The sequence below is a fragment of the Mustela erminea genome, chromosome 7, assembly GCF_009829155.1.
Source record: "Mustela erminea isolate mMusErm1 chromosome 7, mMusErm1.Pri, whole genome shotgun sequence".
Lineage (NCBI taxonomy): Eukaryota > Metazoa > Chordata > Mammalia > Carnivora > Mustelidae > Mustela > Mustela erminea.
The window spans coordinates 92,212,452-92,235,489 of NC_045620.1; the positions used below are offsets into that span (position 1 = coordinate 92,212,452).

General features: G+C 44.6%; 2 long non-coding RNA genes across 2 annotated transcripts in view; one reads left to right on the top strand and one right to left on the bottom strand.

The window, feature by feature from the left end:
- The first annotated feature begins 249 nt into the window (after positions 1–249).
- LOC116595802 overlaps positions 250–23,038 on the top strand; it is a 60,112-nt gene continuing 37,323 nt past the window's right edge. Inside the window, exons 1-2 of the long non-coding RNA XR_004287859.1 lie at positions 250–565; positions 4,319–4,440. This is a non-coding gene — a long non-coding RNA (uncharacterized LOC116595802). The remainder of the gene's footprint in view (positions 566–4,318; positions 4,441–23,038) is intronic.
- LOC116595803 lies at positions 10,396–16,264 on the bottom strand. The gene is made up of 3 exons (XR_004287860.1): positions 16,224–16,264; positions 15,106–15,259; positions 10,396–10,576 (listed from the first exon to the last, which is right to left on the bottom strand). It is a non-coding gene; the product is annotated as an uncharacterized LOC116595803 (long non-coding RNA).

The window sequence follows — 23,038 nt, forward strand, 5'->3', positions numbered from 1 at the left end:
CACATGCTACTTCTTCTTCTTCTTCTTCTTTTTCTTAGGTAAACCAATTTTTTTAAATTTATTAATTTTTAATCTTTTATAAACATATAATATTTTTTTATCCCCAGGAGTACAGGTCTGTGAATCTCCAGGTTTACACACTTCACAGCACTCACCATAGCACATACCCTCCCCAATGTCCATAACCCCAGCCCCCTCTCCCAAACCCCCTCCCCTCAACAACCCTCAGTTTGTTTTGTGAGATTAAGAGTCACTTATGGTTTGTCTCCCTCCCAATCCCATCTCCGTATGCTACTTCTACAAAGGTTTATGACAAACTGCCATTGGGTGCTTTGCTAGAGAAGTTCGTATTCTTTGGGGGCATTTACTGCTGTTCTAGTCAGGACAGGCTTTGTTACGATGCAATAACAACTGAATACTCTCAGTGGCTTAAAACAGCATGTTTCTTTCTTACAGTACTTTTAGGAGCTTCTAGCACATTCTACAGCATGGATAGACGTGAAGATGAGAAGTGAAGGAAGCTAGTCATAAACAGACAAATACTGTATGACTCCACTTCTATGAGGTACTTAGAGTAGTTGCAATCATAGTGACAGAAACTAGAGTGGTGGTGACCAGGGGCCGGGGGTGAGGACGATGTGGGGGATTGTTTAATGGTGAGAGAGTTTCAGTTTTATAAGGTGAAAAGAGTTCTGGAGATGGATGATGCTCATGGTTAAGGACAATATGAATGTCCTTTAGTACCATTTAAAGGTGGTTAAGATGGTAAGTTTTATGTAATGTGGATTTTACCACAAAAAAAAAAAAAAAATGGATGAAAGTGAGGAAGACACAGTCCCTGTCCCTTTGATGCTCCTAATTCAGTGGGGAATTAGGAGGCAGACAAGAGAGGAGGTAACAACACACTTTGAAAAACACTGCTGTCAAAATGTGTTCCAAATCTGGAGGAACCCCAAGATGCCCCTTTCTGTATACATCTCTTCTTAACTGGTAGCCTGAGAAACAGACTTGAGACACCAGCAGAAGGCTCTGTGCCCCCTAACTGGATTGCCTCGGAGCTACGGACACAGTCCAACGCAGTAGAGTCCAGTGAGATCCATATGCCACAGTTGGTCCTTGTCAGGTGTCCAATTTTACACAACAGAAATTTAAAAACAAGGTGTGCCTCAGTCTATAAAACTTGCTAAGATTAAGAAAAAAAAGATTGATGATACTTCGTGGCTTTGTGCTGATGAGGGTTTGGGGGTGGGCAAGGGAGTATTCTGTCCTAGCCTATTGAAAGTGAAATTAGTTCACGCTCTGTGGAAGGCATTCTGGTGAGATTTTACTAAAAACCTTAAAATGTATACATCGCTTGACCCAGTAATTACACGTCTAAAAATGTAAGGAAATAACAGTATACTGTGTGCCAAGATATATTTCTGAAGGATTTCATTTTAGTATTGTATGCCTAAAATATCAGAAAACATCTATTTAACAAGAGAAATTTGGTTACATAAGACTCAATCTTGACTTGGAAGAAATGTCCACAAGGTTGTTAGGTGAAGAGAAGAGACAACCCTGAGAGGGAAGAGAGCAGCTCTAACAGCTGGGAGCTGGCCTGGCAGCACCGTGAGGCTCCGGAGTTCTGTGTCACAGCACAGAGAGAGCAGATAAGGCCATGCTGTGACGTCATAGAGCAGATAAAAACAAGACCGCTCGTAGTCATGTCTGCACACAGACCACCCAGGAGCCTTGTCCAAAGCGCAAACACGACTAAGCATCCACCTGTCCTGGCTAATAGTCGAGACTGCTGTTCCTTTACCAGTTCTTTGCCAGCTTCAGCCTCGCCCTGGTTGCCCCTCCTGGGTGACATTAATCAAGGTAGCCATCATAGAATTACCCTGCTTTCTGGCAATGTCCAATCCCGAGCAGAGCCCAGCTTCCTTAAACCCTCCTGCAAATCACCTCGCTCCATCCCAAGGGCTATAAATCCTAACAGCCTCTTACTGACGGGCGGCAGTTCCCATGGTGTGTGTTCTCCCTTACCGCAGACTGAGAAGCTCAAGTGCAGGCGAGTTCCTGATGGTCGTGGGTTTGAAGGACAGCCAGTAGACCCCATTTGGTTTGTGGTAGATATGCATCTCCACTGTCATAAAAATGTGCGTAACAATACACACCAAGCTGTTAGCAGTGGTTACCTCTGATGAGGAATGATTTTTTTAAATTTGGCTTTGTTTTTACAATTATGCACGGGTGGAGAGAGAGAGAAAGAGAAAGAACAGGAAGAAGAAAAAGGGAGGGAAGACTGAAGAGAGAACAATGTTGACAATAGCAGCGGCTGTGGTTCTGAACTAAGTGTTGATTAAGGGTTGAGAATGGTGCTATTGGATGATGTTCATTTTCTACAGTGAATACGCATTACATTTGAATATGAAAAATAGAAGCTATTTTTAAATGAAGGAAAATTGTTATTTTTAAAAAAGATTTTTATTTGATAGAGAGAGAGAGATCACAGGCAGGCAGAGATACTGGCAGAGAGTGAGAGGGGAAGCAGGCTCCCGACTGAGCAGAGAGCCTGATGCGGGACTGTATTCCAGGACCCCGAGATCATGACCTGAGCTGAAGGCAGAGGCCCAACCCACTGAGCCACCAGGCGTCCCTAAGTGAAGGAAAATTGGCATTTAAAAAAAAAGATTTTATTTACTTATTTGGCAGACAGAGATCACAAGTAGGCAGAGAGGCAGGCGGGGGGGGGGGGGGGGGGGGGAAGCAGGCTCCCTGCTGAGCAGAGCGCCCGATGCGGGGCTGGATCCCTGGACCCTGGGATCATGACCTAAGCCATGTCCTAAGCTTAACCCACTGAGCCACCCAGGCGCCCCAGGAAAATTGGAATTTTTAAAAGGACAATGCTGTATGACCATTTTTAATTTTTATTTTTGTGGTGGTATCTCGCACCTGCCTTAAATTGAATGAAAGTCGTTAGGTTTCAAGCCTCCTGGTTTTCCAGGTCAGTTGCAGTACAGTAATCATGCAGTAGGCGTCACCCTTTCCCAGAGAATGGCACATTGCTAATGGTGGCGGGAAGTCCTCTGACCCAAGCCCAATTCTAAGTCAATTACCTGTCTGCGAGATACACCTAATCTCTAGCCTTCAAGTACTATGTACTTGTAATTTTCCTTCCTCTTCTAATTTTGATCCATGACTCAATCTAGATAGAGGAATTACTAAAGTAAAACACACTTCTTGTTCCTTTTGCGTAGCCAGCCTATCTCCATAGTAATTTGAAATACACAGGCAGCTATTATATACTCCATTTTACAGGAGAGGAAAGTGAAGTTAACCAGGAAATTAAGTCACTAAAGTTCACTGGTTGAGCCTTCTTTCCCCCTCCATTGGCTAGTTCTAGAAATTAGCACATATGCAGCAAGAAAGCACTATTTGTGGCTTATATTTATTAGCATATAAATGTATTAACAATAAAAATACATTTGGATTCACTTTCTGAGAACTGCCGTTCAAATGATGATGCACCGCTTGTGCAGAGTGGCTGTATAAAGGGACGCCCTCTCACCTTTGGGCAAGATGGGCAGCCTTCAGAATCTGGGAGCTCTTTGCAAACACCTAGGCAGCTTTGGGAGCATGCTGAATAGGAGCCAGGCCTGCACTGACTCGGGGTTAGCATGATAAACTTTGGCGCTGTGCTCTATGGTAGTGTCAGGAGCGTGGGGCCACGTGCTGCTTTTTCTGAGATCTTGCACTTTCCTGATCCTGGAATGTGATCGTTCTCAGGCTGTCACTTCCGGATTCCTGCTGCGTTTCCCTTTCCTCCTTTGCTTTTCTTCAAATGTTCTGGAGTTAGAAATCAAATAACCAAGCCAGGTAGAAATGAGTATAACGTAACTTCTATCAGGTTCAAAGCCAATCTATATGAAGGCATTTGTATTCGTGCATTTACTTCCTTGTTTGTATCTGAATTATGGGACGGGGATACTGATAGGGAGTTGGTTCTGGAGAGTTGAGGAACAATGATGCCAGTCTCTTTTCAAGTCCCAGTATAATCAAGGCCAGCCTTGATTTCAGTCTACTGAGTCACTCACTCTCTCGGTCACTCACTCTAGTACTGTGGCAATTGGAAGAAAATGCTCCAGGCTAGGGCAAGGATGTCCAGCCTTATGGAGCTGGCCTGACGGTCCTCTGATGGTGTGGTGGGTTCTGGGCCAGGAGGGAAGTTGGGGGGCTGTGAGATGAGTATGAGGCAGAAGAGGCTGCAGAGAGGGCCTGCTAGATTATGACTCAAGTTGAAACACGGAGGTAGCAAATCTCATTCTCTTCCTAGCAGGTACTGAGACCCAATCAAGGCCTTCTTAGAGCCTCCAGGGTACAGAGTAGAGAATCAGCATGAGAACTGGATGTACCACATGTAGCAGCAACCTCTACCAGGCAATTGTCTTCTAACAGGTGGGTGATGGCAGGTGCAGGGTTTAGACACGAAATTTCAGCCAATAGGAGTGAGGTAGCAGAATGGACCCAGTCAAGCTGTCTGAAGTGCAGCGGGGTGGGGCCCTGGGAAGGGGAACAGGTGAGAGATATTTGAGGTCTTCAGGAGATCCAGGATGAGGTTACTGGACCTGGCATGCTCTGTGCATGACCTTCAACCCAGTAGTGGGGCAGAGAAGTCTGGCATATGGAGGCTAGAGGCTGCCAGATGATTTCTAAATCACCCACGGGGGAGGCAAAAGCCTTTGCTGGATGGCTGCAAGGAAGAGCCCCCTTTGGGCAAAATGGGCAATCTGCAGAAGGCTGGGAGTCTTTGCAAACAGCTAGGATGGGGCTAGAACCGGCTGTAGGTGCTAAGGCCAGGGGCCATGGTCAGCTGGGGGAATCAGGCCATCCTAGGCTTTTCTGGAACATACAGGTCTGGGAATCCCCTTCAGAGAGGAAAGGACCAGACAGAGCGGATCAATCTGGGTTTTGTGGGAGATGAGGGTGAGTTGGGAATTGCCCTAAGTCACTAACACTGACCACTTTAGGAGAAACACATGCTCATCCCAATGACCTTGAAAAGAGTTTCTTTTTTTTTTTTTTTTTAAAGATTTTATTTATTTATTTGACAGAGAGAAATTACAAGTAGATGGAGAGGCAGGCAGAGAGAGAGAGAGAGAGGGAAGCAGGCTCCCTGCTGAGCAGAGAGCCCGATGCGGGACTCGATCCCAGGACCCTGAGATCATGACCTGAGCCGAAGGCAGCGGCTTAACCCACTGAGCCACCCAGGCGCCCTTGAAAAGAGTTTCCATGCACTCCGATGTCCATGTGTTTCTGGGCAAAAAGATTAATTTTTTTTTTTTTGGTAAAATAAATATGCTTACTATAAAACATTAACAAAATACGGAAAAGTGTTTTACATAAGAAATATAAGAATCACCTGAAACCCTGTAAGCCACAGATATGATCTCTAAATATATTTTGATGAATTTCCTTTCAGACTTTTCTCTATGTGTATATTCAACATAGGCTTATGCATATTCATTTTTAAAATTAAATCATAGTCTAATTCTGTTTTATAACCTGTTTCGTCTATTTGGTAACTCTCACTTGGAACCTCCATGATAATAGATATGGTTCTATCATCTTTGTAGCAACATAGGATTCATTCAACTTATTTTCTTATTTTAACTAGTCTTCTGTTGCTTAGCATCATATCAGCTGAAAATAGTGATAAATTTGTTTCTTCCTTCTTTTTCTTCTTTCAGCACATTGGCTAGAATTTCCAGAACAAGCCTAGATCGAGCTCATTCTTGACTTGAACCTAATTTTAGTAGCAGGGCCTTGAGGATTTCACCATTGCTTTTCATGCTTCCTGTTGTTTCTAATACGGTTGTAGTCTGAATGGAGTCTCCATCTCTATCTTAAAGCCTAATAGGGTTTTCTATTTTTCTTTTAAGACCGGCAGGATGGTTGTTAAGTTTGGCGAAACGTGTCTCTAGTGTCTGTCCAGGTGATGGTATAGTTTTTCTCCTTTAACCTGTTCATGTTCTGATGTTGAGTCTGCCTGTGTCGGTGACTTTGCAGCCTGGGAAGAGGACGTTGCTGCTTTTGGAAATCTTGTGGAAGAGGCGGCATGCTTGATGCCCTTATTACTGAAGGGCTCTTTTACTCTTTTACAACCTGCTCTTTTTACCGAACAACACATCCTGGAAATTATCCCATCTTGTTCATGGGGCATTTCCTCACTGTTTGTCACAGGTACGGGGTGTTCTGTGGTGGCTTATGCCACAGTTTATTCAACGAGCTGCCTAGTCATCACCACGTGGGGTCTTTCCAGTCTTTTATGTTGGCGGGGAGCCTCTCGAATATGCGATTTCATAGATGTGTGGGTACACGTTTAAAGAGTTCTCAGAAATAGGACTGCTGTGTGTGTAAGAATGAATTGGGAAGCCTTCAGCATTTTAGAGAGAGATAAGTAGGCAGATAAACTCTGACTCAGATAACCAGAGCTTAGATAACTGGGCAACAATCTACTCCCGCATTTGACAAAACATCCATGGCAAAACCAGTCGGGACTGGGACTACTGCACCTGCGTGTGTGTCCCCCACCGGGCAGGTGCTGGCTGGATCCTTTCCAGCTTCCTTCTTGATACCCATGCCTTCTCATCACTGTGCACACCCTTCAGCCTCAAGGGTTATGCACTTTGATTGTCCAGGGCATAAGGGGAGCAGGGAAGATGATAACGTTGGCCACACATGGAGCCCTTTCCTGCGGCCAGGCACCAGGCTGAGTGCTGAGTCTTATTGCTGACCCTTACTTTGGCCATACCAGCAGCTCTTTGTATTCTATTTACAGATGAGGAACACAGACCTCAGTTTGCTCGAGAACCCCTGCTAGGTAGGAAGTGGTAGATGCAGAATTCTAAGTCAAGGGTGTCTACTCCACGGTCCTGCCCTGTTAGCCGTGCCCCTCTGCCCCTCTTTGCTGGCATTCCCATTCAATCTCTAATAAGACCCTGGGAAAGACTGAATGGTGGGGACAGGTCCTCCTGGTTAAAAATGGCACCCTTCAGCTTCTGGATGATTCTTTTAGACAACAGCTCTGGGCTGCTTGTTTCATTCTGATCAAATCAGGTTGGATTAACAACTGCCACATGGAAGGCACGAGACAAGCTGCTGTAGGAAATACAGAAGGGTAAATCAGGACTCAGAGCGGGACAAATGGAAGCCTGGTCTTGTAAAGTAATGTGTTAGCTGACTGGTTAGCCTAAAAATAACTCCTCCTGCCAGATAATTTGCCGAAATGACTTCCCAGAAGTGGGACTGTATACATTAGAAAATAGTTATAAGATAAATACAGTTAATCAAGATTGGGTTCTGCTCTTTCCCAGAGTCCTCACACCACACACTAAAGTAAACTCCAGGCCTAACAGCTTATTAAACATCTAAATCAAGTCATGGAAAACCTAACAAAGGATAGAGCCCTCATTTCTATGACGGAGAATAACTTTATAAGAATTGAAGCTACAGAAAAAAAATGATAAAGAAAAAGATTGATGGATAATAATAGAAAATTTAAAAAAGAATTTAGATAAATGAGAAAACAATAAGATTGTGTGTGTCAAAGTGATAGATTATACAAAAATTTATAAAAGACTGAGTTTTATAATGAATAAGCATTCCTTCTTAAATAAAAACAGTAGCCATGGTAACTTAAACTCAAGTTTAAAAAAGCTTATTCAAGTACGTAAGAAAACAATGCCTCCACCCCAAATACTGAGCTAGAGGTGTGGACAGACACAATGAGATAATCTGCCTGATTGAATTAGTAAACTCCAGGACAGGGGACAGGGTAAAGTCAGGAGAGGGAAAAAAGTAAGAAAGTAATGAAGATATCCAATGCGTTCATATCCTTTAACCTAGTTATCCCTCTGCTCAGAATTCAATGTAAGGACAAATTTTAAGGATAGGGAAGCTAAAAGTACAAGGAACTCCATGATAATAGGGAAATGGTGAACTAAACCAGAGTGTGTCTTTGCAATGGAATATAATTCAATCATTAATATAACTATTATAAAGACTTTGAGACAGCGGGCTTATAAAGTAATGTTAAATAAAAACTTGGAAGTTTGCCTACACAACTATTCCACTTCTGGAAAAGTAAGTTCTTACAGTTAGGAACTGAACGTAAACACAGAGAAATGAAAGGATTCATGTTTGGATGATGGGATGGATTTTTTTTAATTCAGAAATTTTAAGTTTTTGGATAAAATTTTTTTTTCTAAAGACTTTATTTATTTGAGAGAGAGAAAGAGGAGAGTGCATGGGGTTAGATGGGAGGGAGGGGCAGAGTGAGGGGGAAGGGAGAGAGAATCTTGAGCAGACTACGCTGAGCCTGGAGCCCCCTGCGGGGGGGTTGATCTCAAGACCCTGAGATCATGACCAGAGCCAAAAACAGGAATCGGCACTTAACTGAGCCACCCAGGTGCCCCTGGACAAAAATGGTTTTTCAAGAAAAATAAGAAGACACAGGTGCTGGCTTCTCTGGGCTTCTCAGTGGGCTATACCAATACTGTCTACACCACTGGCAGGCGCTGGGCCAGATGGGACAGTTGAGCCACGCCTCTGTAGCTGTGCCCAGACCCAAACTCGAGCTGGTGCCTTACAGTCATAGAGCTCCTCTAGCCCTTGTTAGCCTTCAGCCCACCCCTCTCTGCATCCTCACATGCTGTGCATCTCCCTGGACAGTCCTCAGTGCTCAGCTCACAGGACTTCTGTCCATGTAGCATGGAAAAGCCCCAGGCACAGCCACTGCCTTCCCTGGTTCCTCTTGCCCTCTGTCTTGTGATGCAGCAGAGCAACCCAGCTCATCTCAGCTTCCATATCCCATGCCTCCAGTCCTCTGTTACCCCTGCACCCACATTCCCACAATGCTTAACTGAAATAACTCCAAAAGAATGAATGAGAACTGGACTTTGTCACTTTGAAGGTAATTACCCAAGGAACAGGATGCTGCATTAAACTTTTATGATTTAACTTTTATATGACCAAATTGCTTTGTAAAAGGATTCATCCAGGTTAAAGTATAAATTTAAAAGCCTTTGAATAAAGCCTAAGATAGCAGTAAAGGGGCACGGCCAATGGATAGATACAATGCAAGAATGAGGAATAACTGAATAGGGATGGTAGGAGTCTGGGCATTCTCTGGAAAGTGGTGCTGAACACACTCAGTCAACTTGCACTTGTCTGTCCAAGAGAAAGGGCACAGAAGGTAGCCGTGATGTAAACCAGGGCACGATCCCAGGAAGGCTCTTATTTAAAGAAGAGTGAGGCTGGGAGGCAGGCCGCAGACAGGGCCACCCCTCTTGTCTTTCAGCTTGGGAAACTCAGGGCCACCAGAGGCCCTGCCAGGATCAAGTGTGCTCTTCTGCTGCCCAGTCTGGTTCCCCTTGCCCTTCTGGAATGCATTCTAGAGGGTCTCTTCTTTCCTTTGTTAATTTCTTTTTTGCCAAGTTAAAAGTGTAGCATGTTTTAAAAATAAAAACAATACAAAAATTGTACATTGAAAAGCCTCCCTCCCGCTTGTGTTATTAATTTCCTACATAATCCTTCTAGGGTCTCTTTGTGAAAATACAAGCAAATCTTGTAATAAAAATATTGAAACACATTCTTGTTTCCCATTCTTTCTAACACAGCCTCTAGAGGCAATCTTTCCACAGCAATGCACAGAAAGTTTCCGTGTTCTGTTCTTAAAAAATTGCAAGTAAGGATGTACCAGGGTATATTTAACTAGTTCTGTTTATAGATCCCTGAATGATTTCTGGTCTTTAGCTTTTACAACCTGTGACTGCCATAACTAACCTTAAATTGACCTCCTTTGTAGGAATGTTGGTGTATCTGTGGGATAAATGCCCAGCAGTGCCTTTGTGAGGTCAAAAGATAACCACAGATGGAGTTTTGATGGACATTGCCAAATTGCCTTCCATTGGGCTGTGTCATTTTTCAATCCCATCAGTAAAGTAGAAGTATGCCGATTCCCCCATAGTTAGAATTACTCTTTGCTGGGAATCTGTCTTCCCAGATTATATTCTGCGTGGATTAATATTAAATTATGTTCTGTCTTCTGAGTAAATACTGGTTGGAGTCAGTTGAGGGCCATTAGTTCTGAGGTGTGCTTGGTAACATGGGGAACCAGACTCGGCTTAGAAACTTGGCACATCCAGTGTGTGATGCATATTCTGGTGTATCAGTGTCTCTCACCCCAAATTAGCTCTTCCCTGAACTTCTCTTTGAGAGGCTATTGCTCAGAATAACCTTGGATGTTGGGCAATCAGGTGGTCAATTCTAATTTTATCCTCAAAGGGATTCTGTGGGACATGAGAGGTAGTTGTGATGATTTCTATTGGACAGACATAGAAATGGAGGCACAGAGCAGTGAGACAGCACCCTTTTACTGCCCCCTCCTCTCCTGGGATGGGACTCAGATGGCAGATTGAGGACTTGCTGAGCTGGAGAGCATTTTGAGGAGGCAGAACTTTGGAGTCTTCTGCCTGGGAGATGTGGTCTTGCAGAAGGAGTGGAGAGGAGCACGCTGGCTCTAGAATCCAGGCTTAAAAGAGAAAAAAGAAACAATATCAGTTCAAGTCCTACCTTAAAACCTGGTTTTCTTCTTCTTTTTATTTTTTTAGATTTTATTTATTTATTTGACAGAGAGAGATCACAAGCAGGCAGAGAGACAGGCAGAGAGAGAGGAGGAAGCAGGCTCCCAACTGAGCAGAGAGCCCGATGCGGGGCTCTATCCCAAGACCCCGGGATCATGACCCAAGCTGAAGGCAGAAGCTTTAACCCACTTTAACCCACCCAGGCCACCCCTTTTAAACCTGGTTTTCTATGTCCCTGATGTTCCTCGGGGCCAGAGATTGAAACTCCTTCTCCTACATATCCATCCAAAACTTGGATTTGCAGGATCCAGAGCACAAATGGAAAATGCCAGCTTCTGGGCAGCCCCTTCTCTTCCTTGGCCTCACTCCAGCCTGCACCTCTAGGGAGACAGAGGTTGTGGGAAGCCAGTAAGCAAGAAGGCACAAGTACACTATACGTTATGGGATGAGATGACCCAGGGTTGGGCAGGGAGGGAGGAGTCCTAGAGCTGGGGTCTTGTCTTATTGTGGGAAGGTACATGGAGCTGGCGGCAAGTGGGAGCCATTCTTTTTCCCACAGTAGTTCAAGTCTTCCATCTTTCACACAGAAGGCAGAGAGATCTGTAGACTCAGGTACAAAAGTGCTTCCAAGGTCAGGTCAGGCCTTTAGGTTCCACCCAGATTCCGGGCTCTTGCCTCAAACAATACCTGGTTAGGTTTGTTGAAACAGAACTTTAATTCAGAGGCCCCAGTGCAGTATGGGTAATGTAGACTCCACATCAACTGAGTAGTTGCATAAAAATAGAACCAAGTGCAAATACCTCCAAGAGAGTCAGGTTGCAGTGAGATTCTTTGACTATCAGTCCTTCCCCACTTGAGAGTTTATTCAATTTCTTCTGCCCTTCAGCTCTCCTAAATTGTCTCTGCTGTTATTTCCATTTTACGTGACTGGGTACTCCAGCCAGTAAACCAACATCCATTTGGTGCCAGAACCAGTAGGACCAGGTTTTACTGAATTTGGTCAAGTCTTCATAAGTTCTGTTTTGCTTTCTCATAGAATCTTGCAGTCAGAAGGAATTTAAAGCCTGGTGCTTGAATGCTTTAAGTAACCAAGGTCTCAAAACTTTCTAAGGCAGCTGAGTCTACTTTTGAGCCACTCTGACTTCCAAAGGGTCTTTTTTTTGGTTCAGCTGAGATCTGTCTTCTCCAATTTTCTAATCATTGGTCTGCATTTGACCCTTTGGGGTCCATCCAGGATATCTCCAGGTTATCTTTCCCAGTTAGCCACCATGGCCCCATTTACCACCACAGTCCATCTGAGTTGTCCCTGTGGATCAGACACCTCTAGTGTCTTTAACTGTTCTCCATTATTGTCCTTAAGAGCTGTCTCCTAAACCCACATGCTGAGTTGTTAGTGTTTCAAGTCTAGTGTTAGTGTTTCAAACCCGCATGCTGAGTCGGATGGATGGATAACCTGACACTCAGAAGAGAGGACTAAGCTGATGGATATAGATTTGAGAATCATTAGCTTGCGTAGCGTGACCAAAACCTTAACAGTAGATAAAGTTGCCCAAGGAGGCTTCAAGGTGAAGAGGGGATGGAACCTAGGGGAAGATGGGTTGTTCAAGGATGGGTGGACAAAGAGGGAGGAACATTCAAAGGACATGGAGAAGGAGTGGTTGGAGAGGCTAGGGATGTACTGGAGAGAGTGTTACTATGGAAACCCAGGGAGGAGAGAGTTTAAAGTAGGGGTAGCAGTGACGTCTAAGGCAGCAGAGGCTCAGGAATTTGGCACCTGGGGAGAAGTGAGAGTGAGAGCTAAAGAACAGAGAGTTGAGAAACGGAGGGAGGAAGTGGAGTAAAGTGAGCTGGGAAGGGAAGTGGGGACCTAAGGAAGGGGGAGTCTAGGAATTATGTATTTGTCTCTAGATTAGAGACCTGAGCTTGTTCCAGTGCTAGTTGGGAGGGGCCAGACAAGAGACAGAGGGAAAGATGTCCAGTTCCCCTGACATAGCAGGTATATTCACCTACTGACGACCAAGGGGAGCAAGCGTAGAGTCCGAGAGTAAAGACCAAGGTTTGGAATAGATTACCCTATTCCTAACAAAATGACATGTCTCCTGTCTGACTGTGAGTAGGGCCACAGCCCCTGCTGCCTCTCCACGCCGTTGATGAGGGTGATTCCTGTGGATCCCATTGGTGGCCTGAATGCGACCCTAGTTTATTACCTTTAACCTTGAGGGCAAATTGCTGATTAACACCTTTGGGTCCAAACTCTTCTCTTGACGAGACAGAGCCCGAGGGGCCAGGGACTCTTCCCTGTGCTATACAAGTATCAAATTATTTATGACTGCAACAGCCACATGAGGTAGGATCTATTATTATATCCACAAGGAAACTGAGGCACAGAAAGGATAAATAAATTTCTCCAGATCATTCAGCTGGTAAATGGGAGAGCCAAGCTAGGATTAGAATGCCAGGTATCTGGTTCCAGAGTCTAAGCTCTTAAGTTTCAAGAGGGAAAGAAGGAGCAAGGGTGAGAAGGAAGCTAAAGAGAGGGTGAGGGGACCTGATGGTGTCTGAGTCCTGTTTCTAGTCCCTGAGGTTGAAGCTTTCCTGGTTCCTGCTCTCTTGAGACTTAATTCTTCAGCTATGGCTTTGATGCTCTGAGGTACCCCAGTGTCATTTTAATAAAAGATGAAACCGGAGAGATTCTCGTGGACAGGTTGTTGTTTCTGAGAAACTGAAGTTTCATGTAGCCCTGATATCTGGGGATCTCTGAGGGGCAGGGTATGGTGTCAACACCAAGGCGGATTCTGTAGAAAGGCACTGTCTTGCTTGAGAAAGGTGGTGTGGCAGTTGAGGGACTGAGTCAGACCTGGCATAGGAGTGTCCAGCCGCAGGAGTCTCCTTTGTCCTAGACTCGCCTTTCCTAGGTGTCCGCCATGCTCTGTACCCTTGAGATCCTCGAGGGTTCACCCACAGCCTTTTGGAGCTGGGACACTCTGGGTATCCATTTTTCTTTTTTCTTAAAGATTTATTTATTTATTTCATTTATTTATTTATTTGTTTTTATTTATTTATTTATTTATTTATTTGATTTCTTTGTTTCACAGATAGAGATTACAAGTAGGCAGAGAGGCAGGAAGAGAGAGAGAGAGGAGGAAGCAGGCTCCGTGCTGAGCAGAGAGCCCGATGCGGGGCTCGATCCCAGGACCCTGGGATCATGACCTGAGCTGAAGGCAGAGGCTTTAAACCACTGAGCCACCCAGGCACCCCGGGTGTCAGTTTTTCTGTTGCCTTCTGCCCTCCCTTCTCCAGCCTGGGACCCACTAGCTACATTCTCATCAGTGACCTATCACTTGCTCTCCCTATGCACCTGTCAAGCCATATCCCAACCCTGAAGTGGCCCTACTATTTGTCTTCTCTGTGGGAATTTAGCTAGAGAAAATTCCACAGCCAGGCTAACTGGTTCCAGAACAAATTAATGATTTCCAACCTCAGCTAGGTTCTCAGTGTTGCTAAAAAATCTTTTTATGCCTCTGTCAGTATTTTTCAGATACCCTATGCTGACATCTCTGAGCTCTGGCTGTGCTTTCTTGAGCCCCTTCCCCCTCTCTCTCTGTAATTTCTGTCTGCAGGACTAGGGCAGGGATGGGCTGCATACTGACTGAGCAGTTAATGAAGGTCTTGTATGTTATGCCCAGAATATTAAAGGAAAGGAAGTCAGAGGGCCCCACCAACCACAGTATGAAATTGGGGTCTGTGCTTCAGATCAGAAAAACACAGAATCACTGAAAAGAGTGGAGTTGTATCCCAGGCCTGGATTATAGTTTTAACATATCCAAAAGAATGTGTCTGTTTACAAGTGCCTTGGTCAGCCATGAAAGTCCAAGGAAAAGGGAGTCCCAGAGGCAATCTCTAGAATGAACCATTTCAGTCCCTGAACAATTGCAACCAATTGCACACACACACACACACACACACACAGTCGCCCACTGAGACCCCACTGAGAAGGAAATATGGCAAATTTAAGCTTCATAATGCACCCGCTGCAGCAACACAGGGAACAATGAAGTCTCTACATGGCCCTCATCAACCTTTCTAAAACATTTGACACAATCTTCAGGACTGGGGCTCTGCCGGCCTAGAAACACATCTGGTTGTCCCGTGGCATTTGCATTAGACAGGGTTCCGTGGTGCTGTTGACTCACAAATTAAGATCTCTAGCCCTTTTGCTTGAACTTCAGACTTGTGGATCCTACTGTGTACACAACATCTACCCTTGAGTATTGAACAGATATCTCAAATGTAAGAGGACCAAAACTTAATTCCTCTCTCTGCCCAAAACCTGCTTTATCCGTAGTCATTTCCATTTTGGTTAATGTTCATGGTGCAGCTAAAATTGTCCATCAGCATCTAAGATAGAAACCACGGTGATCAGGAACTGCTACTGCTGCTATTGTTTCTTCCATTGCTTTCCCCACCATACACTTACCCTATGTTAGCTCTCTGGGTAGTAGCTGTGTCTTTCAACACTTCCTGGCAGCCCCAAGATGTGGTCTCTCATCCTGGGAAGGGCTAGGTTGGGCTGGCCAGGACTAGAAGATCTTAGGGGAGGAAGCTCAAGGATTATCCTGGCAGCCTGGATTCTATTAAGGCAGGAAAGCAGAGTGGTCATTAATCAGAAAGGCCTGGGTTCAAGTCCTGATTTCACCATTTACTAGCTATGAGAACCAGGCAAGTTATTTACCTTTTAGAAGATTCAGATCCTCATCAGTGAAATGATGGTTTTAACAGTATCAACGAGGGAGAGGAGTATTTTTTTTTTTAAGATTTTATTTATTTATTTGACAGACAGAGACCACAAGTAGGTAGAGAGGCAGGCAGAGAAAGAGGGGGAAGCAGGCTCCCTGCTGAGCAGAGAGCCCGATGCAGGGCTCGATCCCAGGCCCTGAGATCATGTCCTGAGCTGAAGGCAGAGGCTTTAACCCACTGAGCCACCCAGATGCCCGAGGGAGAGGAGTATTAATTAAATGAGAATATAAATAGTTACTGGTGTATAGGGAAAACCCGGTTAAATACTGATAGTTATTCTCTATCTTAGGGTTTCCTGAGCTAGTAGTAAAGAAATAAAATAGGTTTGAGAGCCTAAAGAAACTCTTCTGAAATTCATAAGAAGCAATACATAAAATACTCATTGAAGAGTTGAAATGGAAAAAGATAATCTTTCCATAAATATAGGAGTGTAATTTGTTTTTCACATTATTCATCCCTTAATTCATCCATTAATTAGCACCTATTTATTGAATACTCATTATATGCCAGGCGCTGTTCTAAATGCTGGAAAAAATGTCAGTGAACAAAGCAGGCGAAATACCTGTTTTCTAGACTAAGATTTGATGGGGGGGGGTCAGATATTAAACAAAATTAACGTTATATTTATATATTTATATATAATATATAACATATATTTATGTTATATAAATATATTTATATATTTGTTAGCCGTCCAACAAAATAAATATGACATTTATTTTGTTGGACTGCTAACGGTGATTCATTTGGAGCTTTAAATAGGGTGATCAAGGAAGGCACATAACCCTATGTTCTGACCTGGAGGAAGATATGAAAATATCTTAAAATATGGTACCGGCCCTCTAGAAATGCACGATCTAGTCAAGGAGAGAAGGCAGCATTCACATGTCAATCAGTGATGAAACAAACAAGGCCTTACGTTAATGGCTGGTGGAGACCAGCAATGTTCTAGAAGGTCAGAGAAGCTGGAAAGCGGGGGAGGGATGTGACCCAAGGACCCACTGGCAGGAATAGTCTGAAAAAATTTCATGAAGGGAGTGGAATTTAGCTGGAAAACTGAAGCAAGTTTTCTTCCTGCCCTTGCTCCCCTCCCATTGCTGAGAAGCAGCTTGTGTTGCAATGGGTAGAAAACAAACATGAAACTTGGCATTTTCCAGGGAGTTGCTGTAATGAGAAGACACTATAACAGGAACAGAAACTGTCACAGTGGCTTCAGTGGAAGCCCATGTGGCCGGTCAGAAAGGGCTGGAGGAAGAACACAGCTTTCAGGGAAAGGTCAGCCTTTGAACTCAGTAGGAACCAAACTCCTGGAGACTCACTAACAACCTCCACTGCGAGGTGATTCCAACTTTGTGTGGCATGAAAATGTGATCAGGCCACAGGTGGCCCTTGCTTATCCACCAGGAGCCACCAGCAGGAGGGTCCTTCTGTGTTCTTCCTAAGTCTTTGAGCTTGCACCTGTTCTCTGTGGATGTGGCCACGTCCCACAATGGTCTTTGTTAGAAAAGCCTCAAGGAGTACAGCCATAACCCTGGGTGGGTGGTAGCCAGGTGCAAAATGGGGCTTGACAAGTGTGAGTTCCTGGTACCCGGTTTAGATTGGATTGCGAGGGGAGAAAGTGGTCAGGATGTGTGAATCAGGAAATAAATTGGTTCTTTGGGCCTAAATGAGTCAGAGCTCCAAGGAATCAAGTACATTAAATTCACTCCTGCTTGGTAAGGCAGGCACTGAGTTATTCTAACACAGTAGGGGAAAGAACAAAGGCTTAGGTAATGGGGCTTTCGATGGAGGATGGAGGAAGGGAGCCTTCTTGATCTCTTTCTTCTTATTCTCCATGTGGAATTGCTGACCTTTATTTTCTCATGGTGGTTTGGCCTTCAACTTGAACTACTATCTAGTACAACTCATGTGCTTGGTAACAACAGTGGCCCTTGTAAAATGTTGTGGTTAATAAGCCCAGATAAGGGGCGTGTGGGTGGCTCAATCTGTTAAGTGTCTGCCTTCCGTTCGGGTCATGATCCGAGGGTCCTGGGACTGAGCCCCGCGTTGGGCTCCTTGCTCAGGGGGAGCCTTCTTCTCCCTCTGCCTGCTGTTCCCCCTGCTTGTGCGTACTTCCTCTCTGTGTCAAATAAAAATATCTTAAAAAAAAAAAAAAAAAAACCAAATAAGCAAACAAACAAAAGCCACAAACTTGGGCTTTGAAAAAACACAGGCTTGGGTTCTCTTCCTGGCTCCCTCCATTACTAGTTCTGTGGCCTTGAACAAGACACTACATCTCTCTGAGCCTGTGTCCTCATCTGAAAAATGGGTATAATGATAGTGCAAACTTCCTGAGGTCATTGTAGGGGTTAAATGAGAAAATGCTAATGGAACACAGCACCTGGCATGTGGAACGTGTTTAATACTTTCCACATTAGCTATTACATTTCCACAATTAGTTATTACTACTATTTAGCCAACTGGGAATGAGGAAGAATGATTATTAAGGGACTAATGTACAACAAGCTGACAGAAGAGTGAAAACTGTATTGCCTTGAAATGTAACCAGACATCTCCAGCAATGCTCCCAATTAGCAGGCCTCGATTGCCTCCAGAATGGCCCCTGGGTTTGTCTCTTCCCATCGTTTCCCCTTCTCCAGGTCCAGCCCCACCATCCTGAGCTTCACTCCTGTCTTCCTTGAGATCCAACAGGGAGGGATCGCGCCCTGATTACAGCAGCCAGAGGCTTTGTCTTGGCCTCTCCCCAGCCGTCTGTGTCTGTTTCACCCCACTTCTCTTCGCTTCCTCGTAACATCGCAGATGTCCTTGTTCCCTAGCCTCTTTGTCTTTCAGTGAGCTTCATCCAGATTATGATCACTTTCCGTTTGGGGCCACTTATTCTAGATGAGCAAAGCTTGCAAATGTGTACTTGGGTGTGATTTTTTTAATTGCATTTTTATTTTTTTAAAGATTATTTATTTATTTGACAGAGAGAGAGAGAGAGAGAGCGCACACAAGCAGGGGGATCAAAAGAGGGAGAGGGAGAAGCAGGCTCCCGGCTGAGCAGGGAGCCTGAGGCAGGGTTCAATGCCAGGACCCTGGGATCATGACCTGAGCCAAAGGCAGATGCCTAACCGACTGAGCCACCCAGGCGCCCCCATGGATGTGATTTGAGGGTCAGCATGAAAGAAGTACATTCATTCAGTTCAACAGTTACAAAACACAAGTGGTATTTTTTCAGAGGAAATTCAGATAACAATTAGATATCATTTTCTCTGTGGCAAAGACAAGGAAAGAATGACTACATACTTTGAGTAGATAAGGAACATAAATTTATATAACCTTTGTGGAGATCGGTTCAACAAAGTGTATCAAAAGTGTTCATACACTAGCATTTTCACACACTCTTCAATTTAGCAATTCTACTCATAGGAACTTAATTAAGAGTGACAGTGAAGGGGCACCTGGGAGGCTCAGTTGTTAAGTGTCTGCCTTCAGCTCAGGTCATGATCTCAGGGTCCTGGGAATGAGCCCTGCATCGGGCTCCCTGTCAGCAGGGAGCCTGCTTCCCCTGTCTCTCTGCCTGCCTCTCTGCCTACTTGTCATCTCTCTCTGTCAAATAAATAAATAAAAGCTTAAAAAAAGGAATGACAGTAAATATTTACAACTTGTTCATCAGAACAATTGCTTAGAGTCAGTGAAACAATTGCCAGTGACCTACATGCTCAATAGTAGGGGATTGGCTGAGTAAGTGGAGACACATCCCCATATGGAGATCACTCTGCAGCCGTAATGGCTAATGTTACATAAATCGCTCTGTGGACAGCAAAAGATGTTTGTTATATATTTTCATATAGCAAACCAGATTATAAATCACTGTGTCGGGACAACTGGGTGGCTTGGTCAGTTGAGCGTCTGGCTCTTGATTTGGGTTTGGGTCATGATCTCGGTGGGTTGGGAGATGGAGCTCTACATCTGGCTCCATGCTCAGCTCCGAGTCTGCTGGAGATTCCTTCCTACCCCTTTTCTGAGAAAGTTCTTAGTCATTTTAAAATGAAATAACAAGTCGAAAACTTATCTTTACTGGCAGCTAAATAATTATTACAGAATGTGCTGTTGTTGTGTAGACGAAGAGTGTAAGAATGGCCCCTTCCTCTTCCTCTGCCTCTCCTCCCCCTACCCCACTTGCATGCACGTGTGCTCTCTCTCAAAATAAATAAATAAAATCTTAAAAAAAAAAGAAAGCACTGTGTACAGTGTGTTATAATGAATATTTATGTATTTTTAAAGCTTTGAAAGATGTATACCAATTTATACTCTAGTATCTTTGGATTTGAAATTTACATAAGATTTTCTATCTTCTTTTTACTTCTCCATATTTTCTGATTGTCCTATGATGACTGTGAATTAGTCACGTAATTATAAGCCATTATAATTTGCATAAAATTGCCGGCAACATATTTTAGGCTTTGGAGATTCAAAAATGAAGAAGGGGAAGAGAACATATATTTGTTGAAAGTTTCTAATGTGCCAGACACTGGATTGAGTTCTTTGCATAACTTAATCCATTTAACATTCACCATAATTGCATGAGATCTTATGGTCCCAGTTTACAAATAAGGACACTGAGACTCACAGAAGATTAGGAACTGGCTCAAGGTCATACATCCCTGGGAATTTCAAGCCAGATCTGACTCCAAAGCATTTATCATTATTCAAATAGATTTAAAGTTTTTTGGTGATAGTACAGGAGCCTGCAGTCTGGGAGGAGGAGCTGAGCACCCACAGACCCAAAGTCTTCTGGCCCAGGCAGTCCCTGACCAGCGGCATCAGAATGGCATGACAGAAGGCTGTGGAGACGCAGAGATGCAGCCCCTGGCCACCACAGCCAGGGAGCGAGATCTGATGTGGACTCGAGGTCAGATTCCAGGATCAGCAGGTGGGACTTGGGCTTCTCCAGAAGGCCGTAGCATGTGGGTGCGATGGCAAGGAGGGGCAGGTGGGAACGGATGAGGAGTCCTGGAGTTGCCTCGGAGACGCTCCCAGCACCAGCAAGCCTGGACTGGGAATGTCGGGAAGTGGTTTGCTGACTCGTGTTTCCAGGTTGATTCCTTTGCACCTCATTTATTTTCCGGCAGGAGAGTTTTCATCTCATTGATTTTCACTCCTGGGTTTGTCTACTTATTTGAAATCTCTTCTTTTTGATTAGTCTCTGTGCCCTGTTGAGCACCGCTGAGTGCTTCCGCTTCATGCTCATTGAAGAGCCCGGTGAGGACGAGGACAACCTGTCTGTAGGACCAGGAAGAGGATCCCAGAGGCAGTGGCCAGGCAGGGTCCCTGGGGTGCCGCTTCACCTTCTCGGCCACCTGGAGTCCTCCAGGACACTGAAAGTACCAGAGAGGAAGAAAAGGAGAGGAGCAGAGGGCAGAGGGCGAGGTTGAGGAAAAACCTGAACAATTAGGGATGGGGATGGATGATGGGGGCAGAACCCCAGGCCAGGCTGTCATCTCCCTCTCTCTCTTCTCTGGCATTTGACCAGCTAGGGATTCACCCCAGTTATATTTTAAAATACATCTTTGAGAAAAATCAATGCAATTCATGATCCTGGATTAGATTCTGGATTGAATATAAGTTAAAAAAAAATCTCTAGGAAGATGAGGGATATAAATCAGTCATATAATAAATTAGTTTCCCAAGTTTTCTTTTTCTCCGGGGATAAGATAGAAAAATAAAGGGAGATAGATTTTGGTTAAGAGAGTAAAAATAATTCTAAGAAGAAGAATTAAAAGGGGACAAACAGCTTTTGCATTTCCCATACTGCTCATATTTGAGACGTTGCCTGACTGGTCCCTGGTAATGTGAGATTTCTGAGTTGTATAAAGAGCTTAACATTTAGGATCCTCCGGGATGTGGGATGTGGCGGGGGGTGTCTCTGAACCTCTTTCTCATCCATCCCCTCCTCCTTGTTGGTCCTCGCTTCTGAGCGCTTGCCTTGGGGAACGCTCCTCTCTCTTCTCATCCTTGGGCTCCTCCCTGGTGGGCTTCATCTCCCACTCCTGGGTGTTCCTGGTCTCTCAGGTGGCCTTCTTCAGAGTGTCATCCACAGACCTCCTGCATTGGAAGAGATTCTGCGGACCTTGAAAGTCCTGGGCTCCACTTCAGACCCAAGGAATCAGAACTCGGAATCTGCATTTTAACAGGCTTCTTTAGTGCTTCCTCTGTACCTGGGAGATGAGGAGCTCTTGTTCTGTGGCCTTGGAGGTTACTTAGAACCTTTTTCCTAAATCTCCACCTCCCCTCTGTCCTTCTCTACTTGTAGTTGCCTTTCCTCGTTGGCACAGAGATACTCGGCCTTGACTGCAGGTGCAGGTGTGTAAGCGGTGGTTTCTAGGGTCCACCACAATACCTAGTGATTATTTAGAACCAGACATGACAGGCAAATGAGTTTGAAATTCTTAACCACCTTTGAAACTTAAAAAAAAAAAATATTGGGAACAAAAGTCATGAATGGTCTGGGATTGTCTGCACAGTTATTGCTGAAATTGCTGGAGTTTTGAGTATTTGGAAATTTGATTCCAGAAAACAAATTGGCTGGGCCATCAGTGATAAAATGATGCAGTCCCAAAGGCTTGATGGGTCAGGACACACAGGGACAAGGGAAGAGAATGGATAGGCTTCGGGACTATGTGAACCAAGTGGAAATGTTTGGCCTTTTGGGGCCAGGAGAATGAGAGGAGCACCTGCTCTGCATGAATTGGGCATCTGGGACTTGTTGAGGGAGAGACGAGGTCTCAGCCCGGCTGACCGTAATCGGAACTACTCGCTGGAGGCATGTGTACGGAGCTGGGAAGGCAAGTGCCCGTCTGTCACATGGAGGGCTTTGCTGATCTCTGACACTGGATATTCTCCCTTGCCCTGGTGCCAGGAATTAGGGGAGAGAGCACTCTGGGCCTGAGTCAGGATCAGGGATGCCAGGCTCAGGCGGGGAAGGAGCCAAAGAAGATGACTCTGATATAAAGTCCTGCTGCTTGAGGTGGAAAATAAATCAAAGGGAAGGAATCAAGGTGGTTAGGGTAGAAAGCATGCACACACTCACCCCATCCATTGTTCCCATCAGGCAGGTTTCTGAGCAAGACCCTCAGTAGCTATCTTGCCGGTTCTGGGAGGCAGGCTGGGCAGATGTTAGAGTCAGTGTCAAACAGTGTCAAACAGACCTGGGTTCAAGTCCCACTTCTGCTACTTTACTTACTAGTTGTATTGTGCTGGGAAGCCCAAGCTCTCCTTCAGCCTGCTTCTTTATTGGTAAAATGAGGATAACGAGAGTACCTAGGACACAGGGTTACTCAAATGAACTCATGTGCATCACATCTGCTCATGGTTGTCACTGGATCAATATTAGTTATTGTTGTTGTTGCTACTAGTCAGGAGAGGAAGATCATCAAAGCTGTTTGGCCAAAAATGATCAAAACTATCCCTAATCTCTTTCTCTATAGATTGAGATGAATCTGTCATCAAGTGTCTAAGGAGATGTCTTCATTTCCTGACTCTCTTCAGTGAAAAGCTTCTCCTCTGCATTTCTTTTCTACAAGTAGGGAACTGATAGGTTAGCCCCATCTTACACTTGACAGAGCTCA